Source organism: Dioscorea cayenensis, chromosome 4 (genome assembly GCF_009730915.1).
Source record: "Dioscorea cayenensis subsp. rotundata cultivar TDr96_F1 chromosome 4, TDr96_F1_v2_PseudoChromosome.rev07_lg8_w22 25.fasta, whole genome shotgun sequence".
Lineage (NCBI taxonomy): Eukaryota > Viridiplantae > Streptophyta > Magnoliopsida > Dioscoreales > Dioscoreaceae > Dioscorea > Dioscorea cayenensis.
In genome coordinates this window covers 11,922,166-11,939,556 of record NC_052474.1, presented here as the reverse complement: position 1 = coordinate 11,939,556, position 17,391 = coordinate 11,922,166, and the positions used below count along the sequence as shown (strand labels likewise).

General features: G+C 42.7%; 2 non-coding genes across 2 annotated transcripts; both read left to right on the top strand.

Annotated features, from left to right (window-relative positions):
• Nucleotides 1–6,276: 6,276 nt before the first annotated feature.
• LOC120259744 lies at nucleotides 6,277–6,382 on the top strand. Its single transcript, XR_005536297.1, has one exon. It is a non-coding gene; the product is annotated as a small nucleolar RNA R71 (small nucleolar RNA).
• Nucleotides 6,383–17,076: 10,694 nt separating this feature from the next.
• Nucleotides 17,077–17,183, top strand: LOC120259648. The gene has a single exon (XR_005536205.1). It is a non-coding gene; the product is annotated as a small nucleolar RNA R71 (small nucleolar RNA).
• The last annotated feature ends 208 nt before the right edge of the window (nucleotides 17,184–17,391 follow it).

Here is a 17,391-nt window from a genome sequence, read left to right as displayed (position 1 = left end):
CCTAGGACAATCATTTCAAGTGCAAGAACCCTCTATTATACTTCCTAATTGATGCAACAATGAGTCGTGGAAATCCTTAATTACATGATCTCAAATCTAAGGGCAACCATGCCTAACTCTAGACATGTCCCGGAGGAGACATTGAATAACCTCTCAACCTCGCACTTGCATAGAATTGCAATGAGCTCTAGGGATTCCAAGTGATAAACCCTATTCCTATATATAGACCTTACCTTTTGGTCCAGGTGGAAGATTCCTAGCCACAACTAAGCCCTAGGTGCTAAAATGACATCAACGCTTCACTCTGTTGCACTCGCAACTAAGCACCAACGGAAGGTCATCCATTAGCCCATTCACTCTACTATGGCCGCAAAGAACTCTTGGAACATGGAGGTAGGATACATCACATCGGAGGGGAAAGAGGACGCTCTGCTATCTCTCGACTCACCCTCTCAACCCTCTCTAATCTAGCTTTGTCAAACTCTCATGGTGTGTCACTCACTCACAAGAGTTACCAACAAGAACTCTCAAACTTAGTCTCACTCTAGGGGAGTATTCAAACAATCAAGTCTCCAAGATTGTAACTTACAATAAACATCAATTAATTGAAAGCATAATAAAGAGATTCAATGAAACAAATATATCCTAGGGTTCACAAATACCCAAGTAGCCACTTGGTGTTTAGTTCTCCATGGAGCTAGATACAATCAATGAAATCGAATGTAAAAACAAAGCATCCATAGAAAACCCCATCATTAGTCATGGCGATGGTCTTGTGGAGAGTCCTCTACTCGTCGCAAGGGTCGCTTTGTCCGGCCTAGGATACACCTCTCAGGGTCGGTCATAGCGTACCCCTCACTGGATCGGTGACGACGAAAGCTCACCCACTAACCTTCTTCCAAACGGTGCACGATGTCAGAGGTATAGAACCTCTCTAAAGCCCTAGCCAATACCTCTCAAAACCCTTAGCCGTCACCCTCTCTCAAGTTGGGGAAAAGATGGTGAAAAGAATGCTGATATCGGGGCTGAAATCGGCTTTTAAAGGGCTGGAATTAGGAATCCACAAGCACTTGTGGGCACCCCTGTGGATTTTTCACACGAGCGTGTGGAATTTCCACACGCCCTATGTGGATTCTCTGTTCTCCTGTTTTCTCGGCCGGCTGTAGTGTTGTTCTGATATTTTTGCTACAGTATTTTCTACAATACACTGCTACAGTGACGCCGTGAAATACTCCCGAATCTATACTTTCATCGAGGTAACGCAAACGGGTACACATTTACGTCATGGATCGCCTTGCTTTTTTAATAACGGACATGTTGGTGGAGATCTTGTTCTATATGCACAAGTCGGAATGCTTGAATGTGACTGTCCTTGTGCCCCTCCAAATAGTTGTGCTAACTCGAGTATAACGAGGTTGGCACACATTCCTGCATCTGGAACCCGACCTATGTCTTCGCGTTTGAACCATAGCAAGATTTCCTCCAAATTAGTGCATTACGACCCACATTAGCTTTTTTTCTCTCATAATCGGCCCCACCACCCTACCTGCATGAAAGTAACATAAATACACCCATATTATTATTAAAACCCGAAAAAAGTAATGCTCAACAAAAGGAAATAACACTTCATATTCTTATCGCACAAGCACTTATCAAAAAGATATATGCACTATGAAACTCCCCCATACATAAGTTGTACATTATCCCCAATGTACACATGCAAGCTCATTCATAATATATATCAATCAAGAACATATGTAAGAGAACCAATCAAAACAATACTCACCTAACTCCTAGTCTTGCATTTGATGGAGCTAAATCCTTGGGAGTGATGTTCCAACGGGTTGTGAAGCACACATGACCAAGTGCCTAAGCACCTTAGCCGTGTCCATGACAAGCTCTCAATTCCCATACGAACAAGACCATCTACACGCATACATGAGGGGGTTTAGTAAAGCTCATTAAAACAAAAACAACTCGAGTATATAAAAAATAAGGCAATGAGTACAACTCGAGACAACAAAATGAAAATAAACCCAGAAAGAAAGATCTTTCTGAGTATACAAGTCCAAACTAACATGCGAAAGTAAAAAAAATGAAAAAAAATAATGTCAAGCATCAGTGTCATCGTGTCTATACGCTTCTGTTGATACGGGTGCTAAATCAAATGGCACTGGTGGAAATAGTGGTAGTGATGCCGAAGGGGACCTCGGTCTCCTAATAAAGGGTGAGGATGCATCTCGCTCTAATAGCTGCAGTATGATGTCAAGACGCACCATCATCCGCACATACTGCGTAACCTGTAAAATCTGGACCTCCGCGAGCTCAGACCGAAGCTCACCCATAGCACTCTCGAGCCTCTCAAAATGATCATGAGCTCGAGAGGGAGTATAAATGGGTACCAAAATCTAGAGTGTCTGCTGTGCTGCAAGGGGTACTCCGCTCCCTATCGGTGCTAATTGAGGCTCAGGAATTTGTCTTGAACCCTCCGCTGTATCCCTTCCGCCCTTAGTGATCTCCAGGGTAGCTATAGCTAGAATGTATGCTCCAGGCCCACATCTAAGTACCAACCCCATCATCCTAATCGTATCAAACCCAAGAGGAGAAGGCATGACCATCCTCTCGACACTTCGGTTGGCGTCCAAAAAACCCATCCCCAAGATGAGTCTAGTGACATAGGGACTAGTGAATAGTACTCCCACTCTCGCAAGTTGGCCCTGATGCCTCAAGACATCCGCCACTATGTGCCCCAGGTGAATCGGCACATTGCAGACCATGGATTATAAATAGAGTAGGTCCTGCCTGCTCAAAACATCTGTGTTGTCACCTTGACCGGACACAGACCTACTGAGGACTTAGTGTAAGTATCTGTAGCTCAGTTGGGATAGGCTGCTGGCCTTGGACACTCTTGGTTTATAATGCCCAGGTCTTCACAAAACTCGGTACACTTGCTACGGAGTCACTGTGCCCAGGAATTCCGTCGGCAATTGTCCATACTCCTCTGTACCTATGTAGGTTTCGTCATACAAACCCATAGAAATGGAGAATTCAGTAACACTCATGCAAAATACATGTCTGAATACTCTGAACTGTATAGCATTCACAGTGTCAAATCTCCTATATGGCTGATCAAACTCGTAAGATGCCAACACCTCTAGCATCAATGCACGGAAAGCTGGCTCTTGAATAGTCAATAATCTTCTCCAGCTTCTCACTGTTAGCATCTCATCAATCTCATCGGCTTACTCATCACCCCGCCGAATCTCTCACAGCACACTCAAATCCACAAAGCGAGACTGACAAAAACTGAGTACTGATAATCTCTCAAATTGAGCCTGATGCTTGGGATTCAAATATTCCATGTATACTGGCTAAGGTAGGGTCTCTTTAGGATGTTTAACTTCATTCTTCTTCGAAGGAGGTGCCATATCTGCAAGAGTTGACGAGAAAACGATCAATGAAGCTCTAGAAACAATACTGCAGAATTCCACACGAGCCTGTGGAAATTCTCCATGTCCGTGTGGATTTCCGTGGCGTGAAAATCGCACGGCTGCATGTCAATACTCCTAAAATACAACTTTAAACCATGGTTAAATGCTTTCTAAACATGTATAAACCATTATAAAGTGAAAGTTGTTGCAACTCAAGACTTTTAAGCCACTAAAAACAAGGATTGGCGAATGAGAGAGATTGAAAGATTTACAAATAAAATAGGTATGGAAACCTCGAATTCGGCGTAAAAATTGACTAGAAATCCCTTTAAAACAGCAGTGAGAGGTCAGGAAATTGATCAAGAGTTGTTTTTTTGAGTGATTGGAAGTGAAGGAGAAAATAATTCAAGAACATTTTAAAGAAAAACTCGTGTCTCTTTAAATTCTACGCATCCACACGGGCGTACGGAAATTACCCACTCCCTTGAGCTTCAACCTGAGAGACTTATAGGGGCAAACGCATGCCACTGTGTGCACTCTGGATGCCACTCTATATCTTTGAAAGCATCTGCATGGGCGTGTAGAAAATATCAACGCCTCTGCGCCCGACCCGTAGGACTAGTCACACGCCCCTGTGGCTTCTCTATCCAACTGAGAAGAATCACTAAGTGTTTCACACGCCCGTGCAAAAATTCCGCATGGTCATGGACATTCACGGGTCCAACTCACAGGAGCGAACGCACGGCCATGTATCTTCTCATGATGGAGGAGTGCTCTGCTACAGAGATCCACATGGGCATGTGGAACTTACCCATACCCGTGCGTTTATCACAAGTTCACCCACAAGGGTGAGTCCATGCCCCTGTGTGCTCTCAGGAAAAATTGCTAAGTCTCTGCTGTGCTTTCTCTGGATGAGCTCTCAGTAGAGACCCACGAGCGTATAGAAATTTCACACGCTTGTGCGTTTTCTTTGGATGCCTTAGAAAACTCTGTAGGCTCTGCAAAAAATTCGTGACCACATAGATACACTCAAAGCTTACATCTAGCATGCAAAATACACAAGAGAAAAACATGAAACATGCTCAAACGACCAACCAACTTCGCTATACACATTAAAAACACATGTAAGCACTGAAATTCCAAGGAAAACTCATAGTAATAGCATTAAAAAAATATAGTCACCAACACTCGACACCTTATTCATGCAAAAACTACTAGAAAAACAACAAATGCTTTGGTTGCCTCCTAAGAAGTGCTTGTTTAACGTCACTAATCTTGATGTACCTTATCTTACCTCACGGGAGTTCATAGATGAAGGTTGCCATTTTACCCATAGCTTGAAAGCATGAAGAGGAAAGTCTCTTAAAGGTAGAGGGAGAGTTATCGGGCTTGGTACCACCTAACAATGGTTCATCCAACATGGTCGGTTCCCGTACATTCCCAACAGCCTTGGGGCATTTCCGGTGGCATCTCCTCACGCTCTTCATCTTCTTGAGCACCTTCTCATGATCCTCCTAGTAGATGGTACCTGTTCCTCCAGACCAAGCATTATTACTTCTTCATTGTCTATCTCTTGGTAGAACAAACCCTCATACGGGTTTGGGCTAAACATTTCCTGCATGTATTCATCAACAATCTCATCAATTGTGTCAAGAAAGTAAAGAGTATCATCAAAGTCAAGAGAATGTCATATGTAATATGGTATGTAAGCTTATCATCTCCAATCCTCAATGTAAACTCCTCATCGTCCATGTCGATCAATGCCTTAGAAGTGCACAAGAATGATCTCCCAAGTATCAAAGGTACATCTGTATCCTCATCGACATCCAACACTACAATGCCTACATGAAATATGTACTTGTCCACCTTGACAAGTACGTCTTCAATGATGCCCCTCGGATGTCTCACCCAAATATGTACTTGTCCATCTTGACAAGTACATCAAATATGTACTTGTCCACCTTGACAAGTATGTCTTCAACGTCATCCGAGTGAGCCTAGGCTCTCCCAAGCCTAACTTCAGAAAGAAAGTATACGGCATGACATTTATACTGGCCCCTAAGTCCGCCAATGCCATTTCTTCACACAAATTGCCAATCTTACACGGAATGATGATGCTTCCCGGGTCTTTCTTCTTATTCAGCATATTCTTTTGCAAGACCGCAGAGCAAGAAGCATCTAGAATCACAGAGACACTCTTCTCCAATTTCTTTTTGTTGGTCAACAAGTCTTTCAAGAACTTTGCATACTTAGGCATTTGGGATAATACCCCAACAAAGGGAATGTTGATGTGGAGTAGCTTGAACAAACTTAGGAACTTCTTGTATTGTTCATCCGCTTGGTAATTCTTCAATCTAGAGGGATAAGGGATTCTTGGCTTGAAAGGTGGGGGTGCTACCTCCTTCTCTTTGCTTGCTCCCTCCTCAACCTCTATGACCTTGGGTGCTTCTAAATTAGGCTTCTCACTCGGAAGCATACCCTCAACCTCACGACCACTTCTCAAAGTGATCACCTTACATGAACTCTAGGATTGGTCTCGGTATTACTCGGCAAGCTTCCTTGTGGTCTCTTCGATAGAGACTTCACAATTTGCCCCACTTGATTCTCAAGATTGTGCAAAGAAGCGGTGTGGTTGTGAAGTGTAGCCTCGACTAATTGAAACCTTGTATCTGACGATTGCACAAACCTAGTCAAGGCCTTCTCTAAATCGGTCATTCGGGTTTCCAAGCAGGACACTCTATTTTCCATGTTTGGGGCTTGTTGTTGTTGGAAAGCTAGTGATGCCATGGCATTTGGTTGTCCTTGGTTGCTCCATGAAAAGTTGGGATAACTCTTCCATTCGGGAAATTCTTGTTGTGGGCACCTCCGTAAAAGATCCTTGAAGTGCTCCCATGTCTCAAACAATGACTCTAACTCCATCTACACAAACGACGATATCTCATTGTGAAACTTGGCTGACTTCCCTGAAGGAAAGTATCTAGAAAGAAAAGCTTCGACCATCTCGTTCCAAATCGGGGGTAGCCACTGCATGGCTCTTCACTTGAGAGAGAATGGGAAAGCCCTCAATCTAATAACATCATCCGATACACCATTAATCTTCAGCATATCACAAACTTCCAAGAAGTTCTCTATATGGTTGTTTGGGTCCTCATCGGCCAAACCATTGAACTGCACTGATTGCTGAATTATTTGGATGAATGTCAGCTTCAGCTCGAAGTTCAGAGCTGTAATCGGGGATCGCACAATACTCGATTGCATGCCCAAAACTGATGGTCTAGCATAATCAATAAGTGTCCTCTATTGCTCATTCTGTTCTACCATATTATCAGACCCTTCAACTTCTATTTCAGCTTGATTGGACAGTTCTTGCACAGGTTCTTTTCCCCTTCTTCTAATTATACATTCAAGTTCAAGGTCTCCTTCAATTAATATTGAAGGGTTCCCTCGGGTCATAACCTGGAGCTACACAAAAAGAAAGTTAAAAAAAGCAGAATGATGATAGAAAAGAAGATGTGAAATAGAATGAATGAATGAATAGCTAAGAAAACATAGTACAAAGTATCTCTAAATGCCTACTCCACAGCAACAGCACCAAAAACTTGACAACGCCCCTTGCGTATATCCCTCAAGTACACAGGTTTGTCGAAGTAATAAATCACAGATGAGTGGGTATTGTATCCACAGAGAGTAGGGAATAAAAACACTTAAATTATTTCTTAACTAAGCAAAAAGTGAATAATAGTTGTGTGACAAGATGTAATGTAACAAAAGTAAAAGAGACAAGAAAGAGAGCACAAGTAAAGGGGAGCTAAGGCAATCGATATAAATGGGGTACTGAGATATTGCTCCGCCTAGGATCATTGATTCAAGTACAAAACCCTCTATTATGCTTTCTATCTAATTCATTAATGAGTTATGGAGATCCTTTAATACATGGTCCCAAATCTAAGGTCAACCATGCCTAACTCTATACATGTCACGGAGGAGAAATTGAACAATCTCTCAACCTCGCTCTCATATAGAATCGCAATGAGTTCTATGGATTCCAAGTGATAAATCCTCTTCCTAAATGTAGACCTAACCATTTGGTCAAGGCGAAATGTCCCTAGTCATAATTAAGCCCTAGGTACTAAAATCACTTCAACGCTTCACTCTGTTGCCTCTACAACTAAGCCGCAGCGGAAGGTCATCCCTTAGCCCATTCACTCTACTATGACGGCAAAGAACTCAAGGAAATGGAGGTAGGATAAATCACACTGGAGGGGAAAGGGGACGCTTCACTAACTCTTGACTCACCCTCTTAACCCTCTCCAATCTAGCTTTGTTTAACTCTCGTGGTGTGTCACTCAATCACAAGGGTTACCAAGGTGAACTCTCAACCCTAGTATCACTCTAAGGGAGCATTCAATCAATCAAGCATTTAAGATGGGAACTCAAATAAAAAATCAATTAATGAAAGCATAATAACAACGTTGAATGAAACAAATACATCCTAATGTTCTCAAATCCAAGTACCCGCTAGGGGGTTTAGCTCTCCATGGAGCTAGTTACAATCAATGAAATCAAATGTAAAAACAAGTAATCCATAGAAAACAACCTTGATACGCGTGATGATGGTCTTGTGGAAAAGCGTCTACTAGTCCAAGGGTCCCTTTGTCTGGGCTAGGTTACACCTCGCCGGATCGGTGCTGACGAATGCTCTCCCACTAACCATCTTCCAAACGGAGCGCGATGTCAGAGATGTAGAACCTCTCCCAATCCCTAACTAATACCTCTCAAAACCCTAGCTACTGCCCTCTCTGAAGTTACGGAAAAGATGGAGAAAAGAATGTTGAAATCGGAGATGAAATCGGTCTTAAATAAGGCTGAAATCGAGAATCCACACGTTCCTGTGGATTCACCACACGGGCCAATGGAATTTTCACAGGCCCGTATAGATTATCTAGAAATCACTTTTCTCGGCCGGCTGGGAACAGTTTTTGCTAAAATGAATTGCTACGCTGTTTGCTACCGTACTTGCTACAGTACCATCGTGAAATACTCCCGAATCCATGTTCTTATCAAGGTAATGTAAATGGGCACACGTTTATGTCGTAAATCGCTTTGCTTCTTCAATAAATGGCTATATTGGTAGAGATCTTGCTATACATACACAAGCTAGAATACTTGAATGTGACTACCTTTGTGCCCCTCCAAATCATTGTGCTAACTTGAATATGAGGAGGTTGGCACACATTCTCGTATCTTGAACCGGACTTATGTCTTCGCGTTTGATCCTTTTTAAGATTTCCTCCAAATGGTGCATTCACGATCTACATTAGGTTCTTTCTCTAACATTCAGCTTCACAAACCTATATGCATGAAAGTAACATAAATGCACACATATTAGAGCTAAAACCTGATAAAAGTAATGCTCATCCTAAGGAAAAAACACTTCACATTCTTATCACACAAGCACTTATCTTGGATTCTCTGAATTATCTTTTTCAGCCGGCTATGGACAGTACCTGCTACAATAATTTGCTACATTATTTGCTACAGTACCGTCCTGAAACACTCCGAATCCACGTTTTCATTGATGTAACATCAACGGGCACATGTTTACGTCGTAGATCGCTTTGCTTTTTTCAATAACCGCCCTCATTGTTGAAGATCTTACTATTAATGCACAAGCCCGGGATACTCGAATGTGACTGCCTTTGTGCCCCTCCAAACCATTGTGCTAGCTTGAATATACGGAGTTTGGCACACATTCTCGCATCTTGAACCCTACTTAAGTCTTTGCGTTTGACCCATCTCAAGATATCCTCCAAATAGTGCATTCATGATCTACATTAGCTTCTTTCTTTAACATTCAGCTTCACAACCGTATATGCATGAAAGTAACACAAATGTACAAGTATTAGTGCTAAAATCTGATAAAAGTAATGCTCATCATAAGGAAAGAACACTTTTCATTGTTATCACACAAGCACATATCAAACTCCCGCACACTTAAGCTTTTGCTTGTCCTCAAGCAAAAATTAAAACATTGAAGAATAGATGAATGAAATATTGGAAGTGCTTGGCCTTAGGTTCACCAAAGCATACGAAGAGAGCATTCCACAAGTAAGGGAAATTTGAACATTAAATACAAAAAATCAATGCTCTAGCTAAAAACTTGAATAAAAAAGGATAACAAACCCAAAATTGTGTAAGTGTGTGTACAAACTCACTCAAGTCAACCCAAAGTATACTCCTCAAAGTTCTAAGTATAAAGGACTTCTTTATCTACACAAAGAGACACAAATTAAAAAAAAAAGTGGTAGTAGCTTCACACATCCTTTTAGGTAGCCCTTTCCAAAGCGGCCGCTAAGGTGGCTTTCACACTTTCGAGGTGGTAGCTCTTTCTACCAGGGTAGTAGCTTTCACTCATCCCATTAGATAGCTCTTTCTCTCATTAGGGCATAACTAGTATTCGACTTATGAGAGTAACTTCATACTTCATAGGTGTTAGCTTTTTCCATCCACCAAGAATAATTAAACAATAAAAATATTTTGTTCTTCCTTTTTCCCTTTTCCATTTTTTCAATTAACAAAAGAAACAACTATAACTAGTCCCTTTAACATCGAACTTGAGTTTCCAAATGAGTTTAATGAGCGAGTAGTGCAACAAGTGTCAATCGGGCAAAAATTCCTCGAAATTCAAGCAAGAACTAGAGCATGAGAACATTCAATGTTAAAAAAGTCTCCTAAACTCAAGAATACAATCATTGCAACTAAGGTGAACCGCCATTGGCTCTGTGAGCATATATATCAATCAAAACTAATATAAAAGACATGTGTACTGTGAAACTCCCCCTCCCCCCACACTTAAGTTGTATATTGTCCTTAATATATACATGCAACCTCCCTTATAATGTATATCAGTCAAGAGTATATGTGGGAAAAGCAATCAAAATAATACTCCCCTGACTCCTAGTGTTGCATTTGACAAAGCAAATCCTTGGGAGTGATGTTACGACGGGTTGTGCAGCACACACGACCAAGTGCAAAAGCACCTCGATCGTGTCCATGACTAGTTCTTAATTCCCATACTGATAAGACCATCTACATGCATACACGAGGGGGTTTAGTGAAGCTTAATAAAACAAAAACAAGTCAAGTAAATAACAGGTAAAGCAATGAATACAACTCGAGACCACAAAATGAACAAATAAACTCAGAAGGAAAGTTCTTTCTGAGTATACAAGTCCAAAATGAAATGCAAAAGTAATAAAGATGATGACAAATAATGTCAAGTGTCAGTGTCATCAGCTGTCGGTTCTACTGCTACAGCTGGATAATCAAATGGTGCCGGTGGATTATTAATAGTGAAGCCGGAGGAGCTGGAGGGGTCCTCAGCTGCAGAACATATGATGAGGCAACGTCTCACTCTAAAATCTGCTGGAGAGTTGATAAGTGCTTGTGTGATATGAATGCGAAGCATTCTTTCCTTATGTTGAGCATTACTTTTCTCAATTTTTTACATTAATATGTGTGTTTTTATGTTACTTTTATGCAGGTATGGTTGTGAGACTGAGTATGAAGGAAATAAGCCAATGTGGATCATAATGCACCTATTTTGGAGGAGATCTTGCTAAGGTTCAAACGCGAAGACATAGGATAGGTGTGAGATGTTAGAGTGTGTGCCAACCTCCTCGCATTCGAGTGAGCACATCCATTTAGAGGGGCACAATGGTAGTCACACTCGAGCATTACATCTTATACATATAAGAACAGGAGCTCCACCAACATATATATCATTGAAGAAGCAAGTGATTCACGACGGAAACGTGTGCCCGTTTGCGTTACCCCGATGAGAGTATGGACTTGGGAAGTTATTCAAGTCGGAGACTGTAGCAGAGCAATGTAGCAACACTGTAGTAGCACTGTTCAAAGCCGGCCGAGAAATCAGAGAAATAGAGAATCGACACAGGCGTGTGGAAATTATCCACGCCCGTGTGGAAATTCCCCAAGGGCGCTTGTAGCGTCCACGCCCGTGGAGTTGCCCGATTCCAGCCCTATTTAAAGCCGATTCAACCCCGATTTTGGTATTCTTTTCTCCATCTTTTCCCCAACTTGAGAGAGGGCTTCGGCTAGGGTTTTGAGGGGTATTGGCCAAAGTTTTGGAGAGGTTCAATGGCTCCGACATCGTCATTCCTGAGGAAGAAGGTTGGTAGGGGAGCTTCCATCGAGGCGTATCCCATACCGGACAAGGGAATCCTTGGACGACGAGTAGAGGACTCTCCGCAAGACCATCGACACGACCATCAAGGGGGTTTCTTTATGGATTCATTTCTTTTACATTCAATTTCTTTGATTGTACTTAGCTCCATGGAGAGCTAAACCCCTAGTGGGTACTTGGATGATTGTGAACCCTAGGATGTATTCGTTTCTTTGAACTTCTTTATTATGCTTTTAATAAATTGATGTTTATTGTGAGTTCCAACCTTGAATGCTTGATTGTATGAACATTTCCCCTAGAGTGACACTAGGGTTGAGAGTTCTTGTTGGTAACCTTGTGAGTGAGTGACACACCACGAGCGTTAGATAAAGCTAGGTTGGAGAGGGTTGAGAGGGTGAGTCGAGAGGTACAGGAGCATCCCCTTTCCCGTCCGACGTGATAGATTCTACCTCTGTTCCTTGAGTTCTTTGCGACCATAATAGAGTGAATGTTCTAAGGGATGAACCTCCGCTGGGGCCTAGTTTCGCGTGCAATGGAGTGAAGCGTTGAGGGGATCTTAGTATCTAGGGTTTAATTGTGGCTACGGATCTTCCGCCTGCACCAAAGGGTTAGGTCTATAATTAGGAAGCGATTTATCACTTGGAATCCCTAGAGCTCATTGCAACTTTATTCGAGTGTGAGGTTGAGAGGTTATTTAATCTCTCCTCCTGGACATGAATAGAGTTAGGCATAGTTGACCTTAGATTTGGGACTATGTATGTAAGGATTTCCATGACTCACCATTGCATTGATTAGGAAGCATAATAGAGAGTTCTTTCACTTGAAACGATTTTCCTAGGTGAAGCATCATCCGAGTACCACATCTTTATCGATTGCCTTGCCTCCTCCTTACTTTTGCTCTCTTACTTGTTGCTTTTAATTGTTGAGAATTGAATCATTATCACACTTATCATTGTTGATACTCCACATAGCTAAGAATCGAATTAAGTGTCTTTACTCCCTACTCCCTGTGGATTCGACCCCGCTCACCCGGGATTATTACTTCGACAAACCCGTGCACTTACGGGATATACACAAGGGGAACTTGTCAAGAGTGTCTGAACGCACCATAAAATCGGTATACTGTGTGGCCTGTATCGCACTAACCTCAGCAATCTCAGTCCGTAGCATACCCACCATGCTCTCAAGCCTCAAAAATTGATCATAGGCTTGAGATAGTGAAAATATGCGTATTGGGGTGGCTCCTCTGCCATAGAAGGTGCCTTGGTCTCCATCGGTGTCGGCTAAGGCTCCGGAGCAGGCTGTAAACCCTCGGAAAGCTCATCTTCTCCCTCTGCTACCTCAAGGGTAGGTGTAATTAGGGCATATACTTCGGACCGAACCCTACGCACCAACCCCATCAACCTGAATGTCTCTATACCCAAGGGAAGCAATATACTTGCCTTCTCGATCCTCCCAATCGCATTCAAAAGACCCATACCCATAACCAATCTCGTGATGTAGGGGCCTGAGAAGATCACTCCTAATCTGGCATAATGCCCCTGAAGTGGTAAATACTTCTCGATGATATGCCCCAGATAGATCAGTGTGCTTTGGACCATCGAATAAAGATACAGGAGCTCCTGCTAGCTCAGGACGCCAGTATTGTCACCACGGCCATTTACCAACCTGCTTATAATGGCATGCAAATATCGATATGGCAAGTCGAGAAAGGCACGTGGCCATGGATACCCCTTGCTCATGCTGCCCCTGTCCGCATAGCATTCCATACACCCTCTGCGGGGTCAAGGCACCAGGATAGTCTGTCAGTAACTGAGCGTACCCCTCAGTATCTGTGAATATCGCCTCATACAATCCTAGTCTGATCGAGAACTGTATCACGCTCATGGTGTAGTGATCCCCTAGTGTTCTAAATGGCATAGCATCGTCCCTGTCAAATCTATCATAAGAATGGTCAAACTCGAATGAGGATAGCACCTCGAGTGCAAGTGTACAAATACCAGGCTCTTTGATCACCAATAATTATCTCCAACCTCCAACTGATACCAGATACTATACCTCATCTGCCAATTCTTCTCCCTGCTATATATCTGGCAATATGCTCATGTCCAGGAATTGAGTCTGATCGAACCGAAGTCTCGAGAATCGCTCAAAACAAGCCTCATGCTCAGCAATAGCAAACTCAGTGTGCTCTCTCTTAAGGGACTGCTCTCTAGGACGCTTGCCATCCTGATTCTTCGATTGGGGTGCGATACCTGGAAAAATTTGAAAAGGACGATCAAAGAAGCTCTCAAAATAAGACTGCAGAAATCCACACAGTCGTGTGGAATTTTCACACACTTGTGTGGATCCACGAGCATGAAAAATCGTACGGCCGCGGCCCATTAAACCACAAATACACATTTTTATCAGTTCAAAGTTCATTCTAAACATGCATAAATCTTATAAACACAGAAACTAAGCAACATTTACCATTTTAATCAGTTAAAATCAAGTTATTGCAAAAAGGAGAAAAATTGAGGGTTTACCAATAGCGAACTCGAAAACTTTCGAACTCGGCTTGAAAATCGAGTGAAATTCCTCAAGATCGATGGTGTGAGGTCGGGAGGGGTGTTAGGAGTGGTCGTTGAGTGGTCGGGAGTGTGAGAATGGAGAAGTGCCAAAAGATTTAAAGAAATGCCGCCACTATTGCGTTCCTATACATTCACATGGACATGCGGAAATTACCCACGCCCATGCGTCTCCATAGGAGAAAGTCACAGGGGCAGACGCACGCACCTGTGTGCTCTTAGGAAACTACTCATCTATCTCTGAACGCAACCGCACGGACATGCAGAAAATACCCATGCCAGTGCGCCCGACCCACAGGGCATACGCACACCCCTGTGGATTATTTGTCCAATTGAGAATTTTCACTAAGTGTTTCGCACGGGCGTGCGAAAATTCTGCATGGGCATGGATCACTACTGCCCAATTCACAGGAATAGATACACACCCCTGTATATTATCTAGATGGAGGGGAGCTCTTCTGGAGAGATCCACATGGGTGTGTGGAAAATACCACGCCCGTGCATTTTTCACAGGATCGCCCACAGGGGCGAGTCCATGCCCCTGTGCCTTCTCTAGACGAACTCACAGAGAAAATGCACGGGCATGCGGAAATTCCACACGCCCGTGCATTTTCTTTGGATGGCTTAAAAAACTCTGCAGGCTCTAGAGAAAATTTCTGAACATGTATAAACACTCAGAGCCTGCCCTACTATACATAATACACTAGTGAAACAAGAGAAACTAGCTTATTCGACCAAAAACTTCACCTAATCACATTTAAGCACAAGATGACACCAAAAATTCACAAGAAAATCATAGCAAAAGCATCTAAAAATCAAGACACTGATACTCAAAGTCTTATACATGCAAACACTAAACTAACAACAAAGAAAGCAGTAAACGCTTGGGTTTCCACCGAAGAAGAGCTTGTTTAACGTCACTCAGATTGATGTACCTTGTCTTACCTTACGGGGGCTCATAGATGAATGTTTTCCTCTTACCCATGTCTTGGAATCATGATGATCAAAGTCTCTTAAGGGTAGAGGGCGAGTAATCGGGCTTTTTACCACTTAACAAGGATTCATCCACCTTGTCTGGTTCTTGCGCATCTCCAACAGCCATGGAGCATTTCTTGTGGTGTCTCCTCGCCCTCTTCATCTTCCAGAGCACTTTCTTCATAATCCCCGGAGTAGATGGTACTTCTCCTTTAGACCAAGCATTAGAATTTCTTCATTCTCCACTTCTTGGTCTAGCAATCCCTCGTATCAGACCGGATTGAACATTTCCTGCATATATTCATCAATTATCTCATCAGTAGTGTTAAGAATGTAAAGAGTATCGTCAAAGTCAAGAGAATGTCACATGGCTTCGGTGAGGCGATATGTGAGCTTATCATCTCCAACACTTAGTGTCAACTCCCCGCCATTCATGTCGATCAATACCTTGGCAGTGCGCAAGAATGGCCTCCCAAGTATCAAAGGAACATTTGCATTGTCATCGACATCCAACACCACGAAGTCTACAGGAAATATATACTTGTCAACTTTGATAAGCACATCTTCAATGATGCCTCTCGGATGTCTCACTATTCGGTCCGCCAATTGTAATGTCATTCGAGTGGGCCTAGGCTCTCCGAAGCCTAACTTCTTGATGAAGTATATGGCATGACATTGATACTAGCCCAAGAGTCCGCCAATGCCATTTCTTCATCCAAGTTGCCAATGTTGTATGGAATGATAAAGGTTCCTGGGTCTTTCTTCTTGTTCGGCATATTCTTTTGCAAGACCACCCAGCAAGATGCATCTAGAATCACAGAGGCACACTCCTCCAATTTCCTTTTATTGGTCAACAAATCTTTCAAGAACTTGGCATACCTTGGCATTTGGGATATTTCCTCAACAAAGGGAATGTTTAAATGTAGTTGCCTAAATAAACCCAGAAACTTATTTTACTACTCGTCCACTTGGTCGTTCTTCAATCTAGAGGGATAAGTATTCTTGGCTTGTAAGGTGGGTGTGCCACCACCTTCTCCTTGGTTGCTCGCTTCTCAACCTCTACGACCTTCGGTGCTTCAACATTGGTCTTCTCACTTGGAAGCCTACATTCAATCTCATGACCACTTCTCAAAGTGATTGGCATCACATGCTCTCATAAACTGGTGTTAGTATTGCTTGGCAAGCTTCTTTGTGGTCTTTCCGATAGAGACTTCGTAATTTGCCCAACTTGATTTTCTAGATTGTGCAATGAAGCAGTGTGGTTACGAAGTGTAGCCTCGACCGATTAGAACCATGTATCTGACGATTACACAAATCTAGTCTAGGCTTTCTCTAAGTCAGATATTCAAATTTCTAAGCCGGACACTCTATTTTTCATGTTTGGGGCTTGTTGTTGTTGGAAACCCGGTGGTGCCATGGCCTTTGGTTATCCTTGGTTGCTCCACGAAAAGTTGGGATGACTCTTCCAACCTGATTATAGGTGTTGCTATATGGATTACCTTGGTTCCTCATTTCATTACCCACAAAGTCGACTTTCTCCACTGAAGATACATCACTAATAGAGATCGAGCAATCGGAGGGAGCATGTCCTCCACCACACCTGGTATAAGTAGTCACGACCGCCACTTTAGTCGAAGTTAGAAGGTATAACTTCTTACTCAATGATTCTACTTGGGCTGCCAAAGAAGTAACTGCATCTATTTCATGGAGCCCCGCCACCTTTTTCCATTCCTGCGCATTCTACTGATAACTGTTCATGGCCATGTCTTCTACTAACTGTCGGGCTTCTTCTGAGGGTTTACTCCCCATTGTACCTCCCGCGGTGGCATCTAACAATTGCCTTGTACTCAAATTCAAACAATTATAGAAAGTTTGAATGATAATCCATTCGGGAAATCCGTGTTATGGGTACCTCTGCAAAAGGTCCTTGAAACGCTCCCATGTCTCAAACAATGATTCCAATTACATCTGTATGAACGACGATATCTCATTGCGAAGTTTGGCTGACTTTCCCGGAGGGAAGTATCTAGCAAGAAAATGTTTGATCATCTCATTCCAAGTCGTGATGGATGCTTTTAGCAAGGAATGAAGCCACTGCTTGGCTCTTCCCTTGAGAGAAAATGGGAAAGCCCTCAATCTACAAGCATCATCTGATACACCGTTGTTTTTCAGCATATCACAAATTTCTAAGAAGTTCTCTATGTGGTTG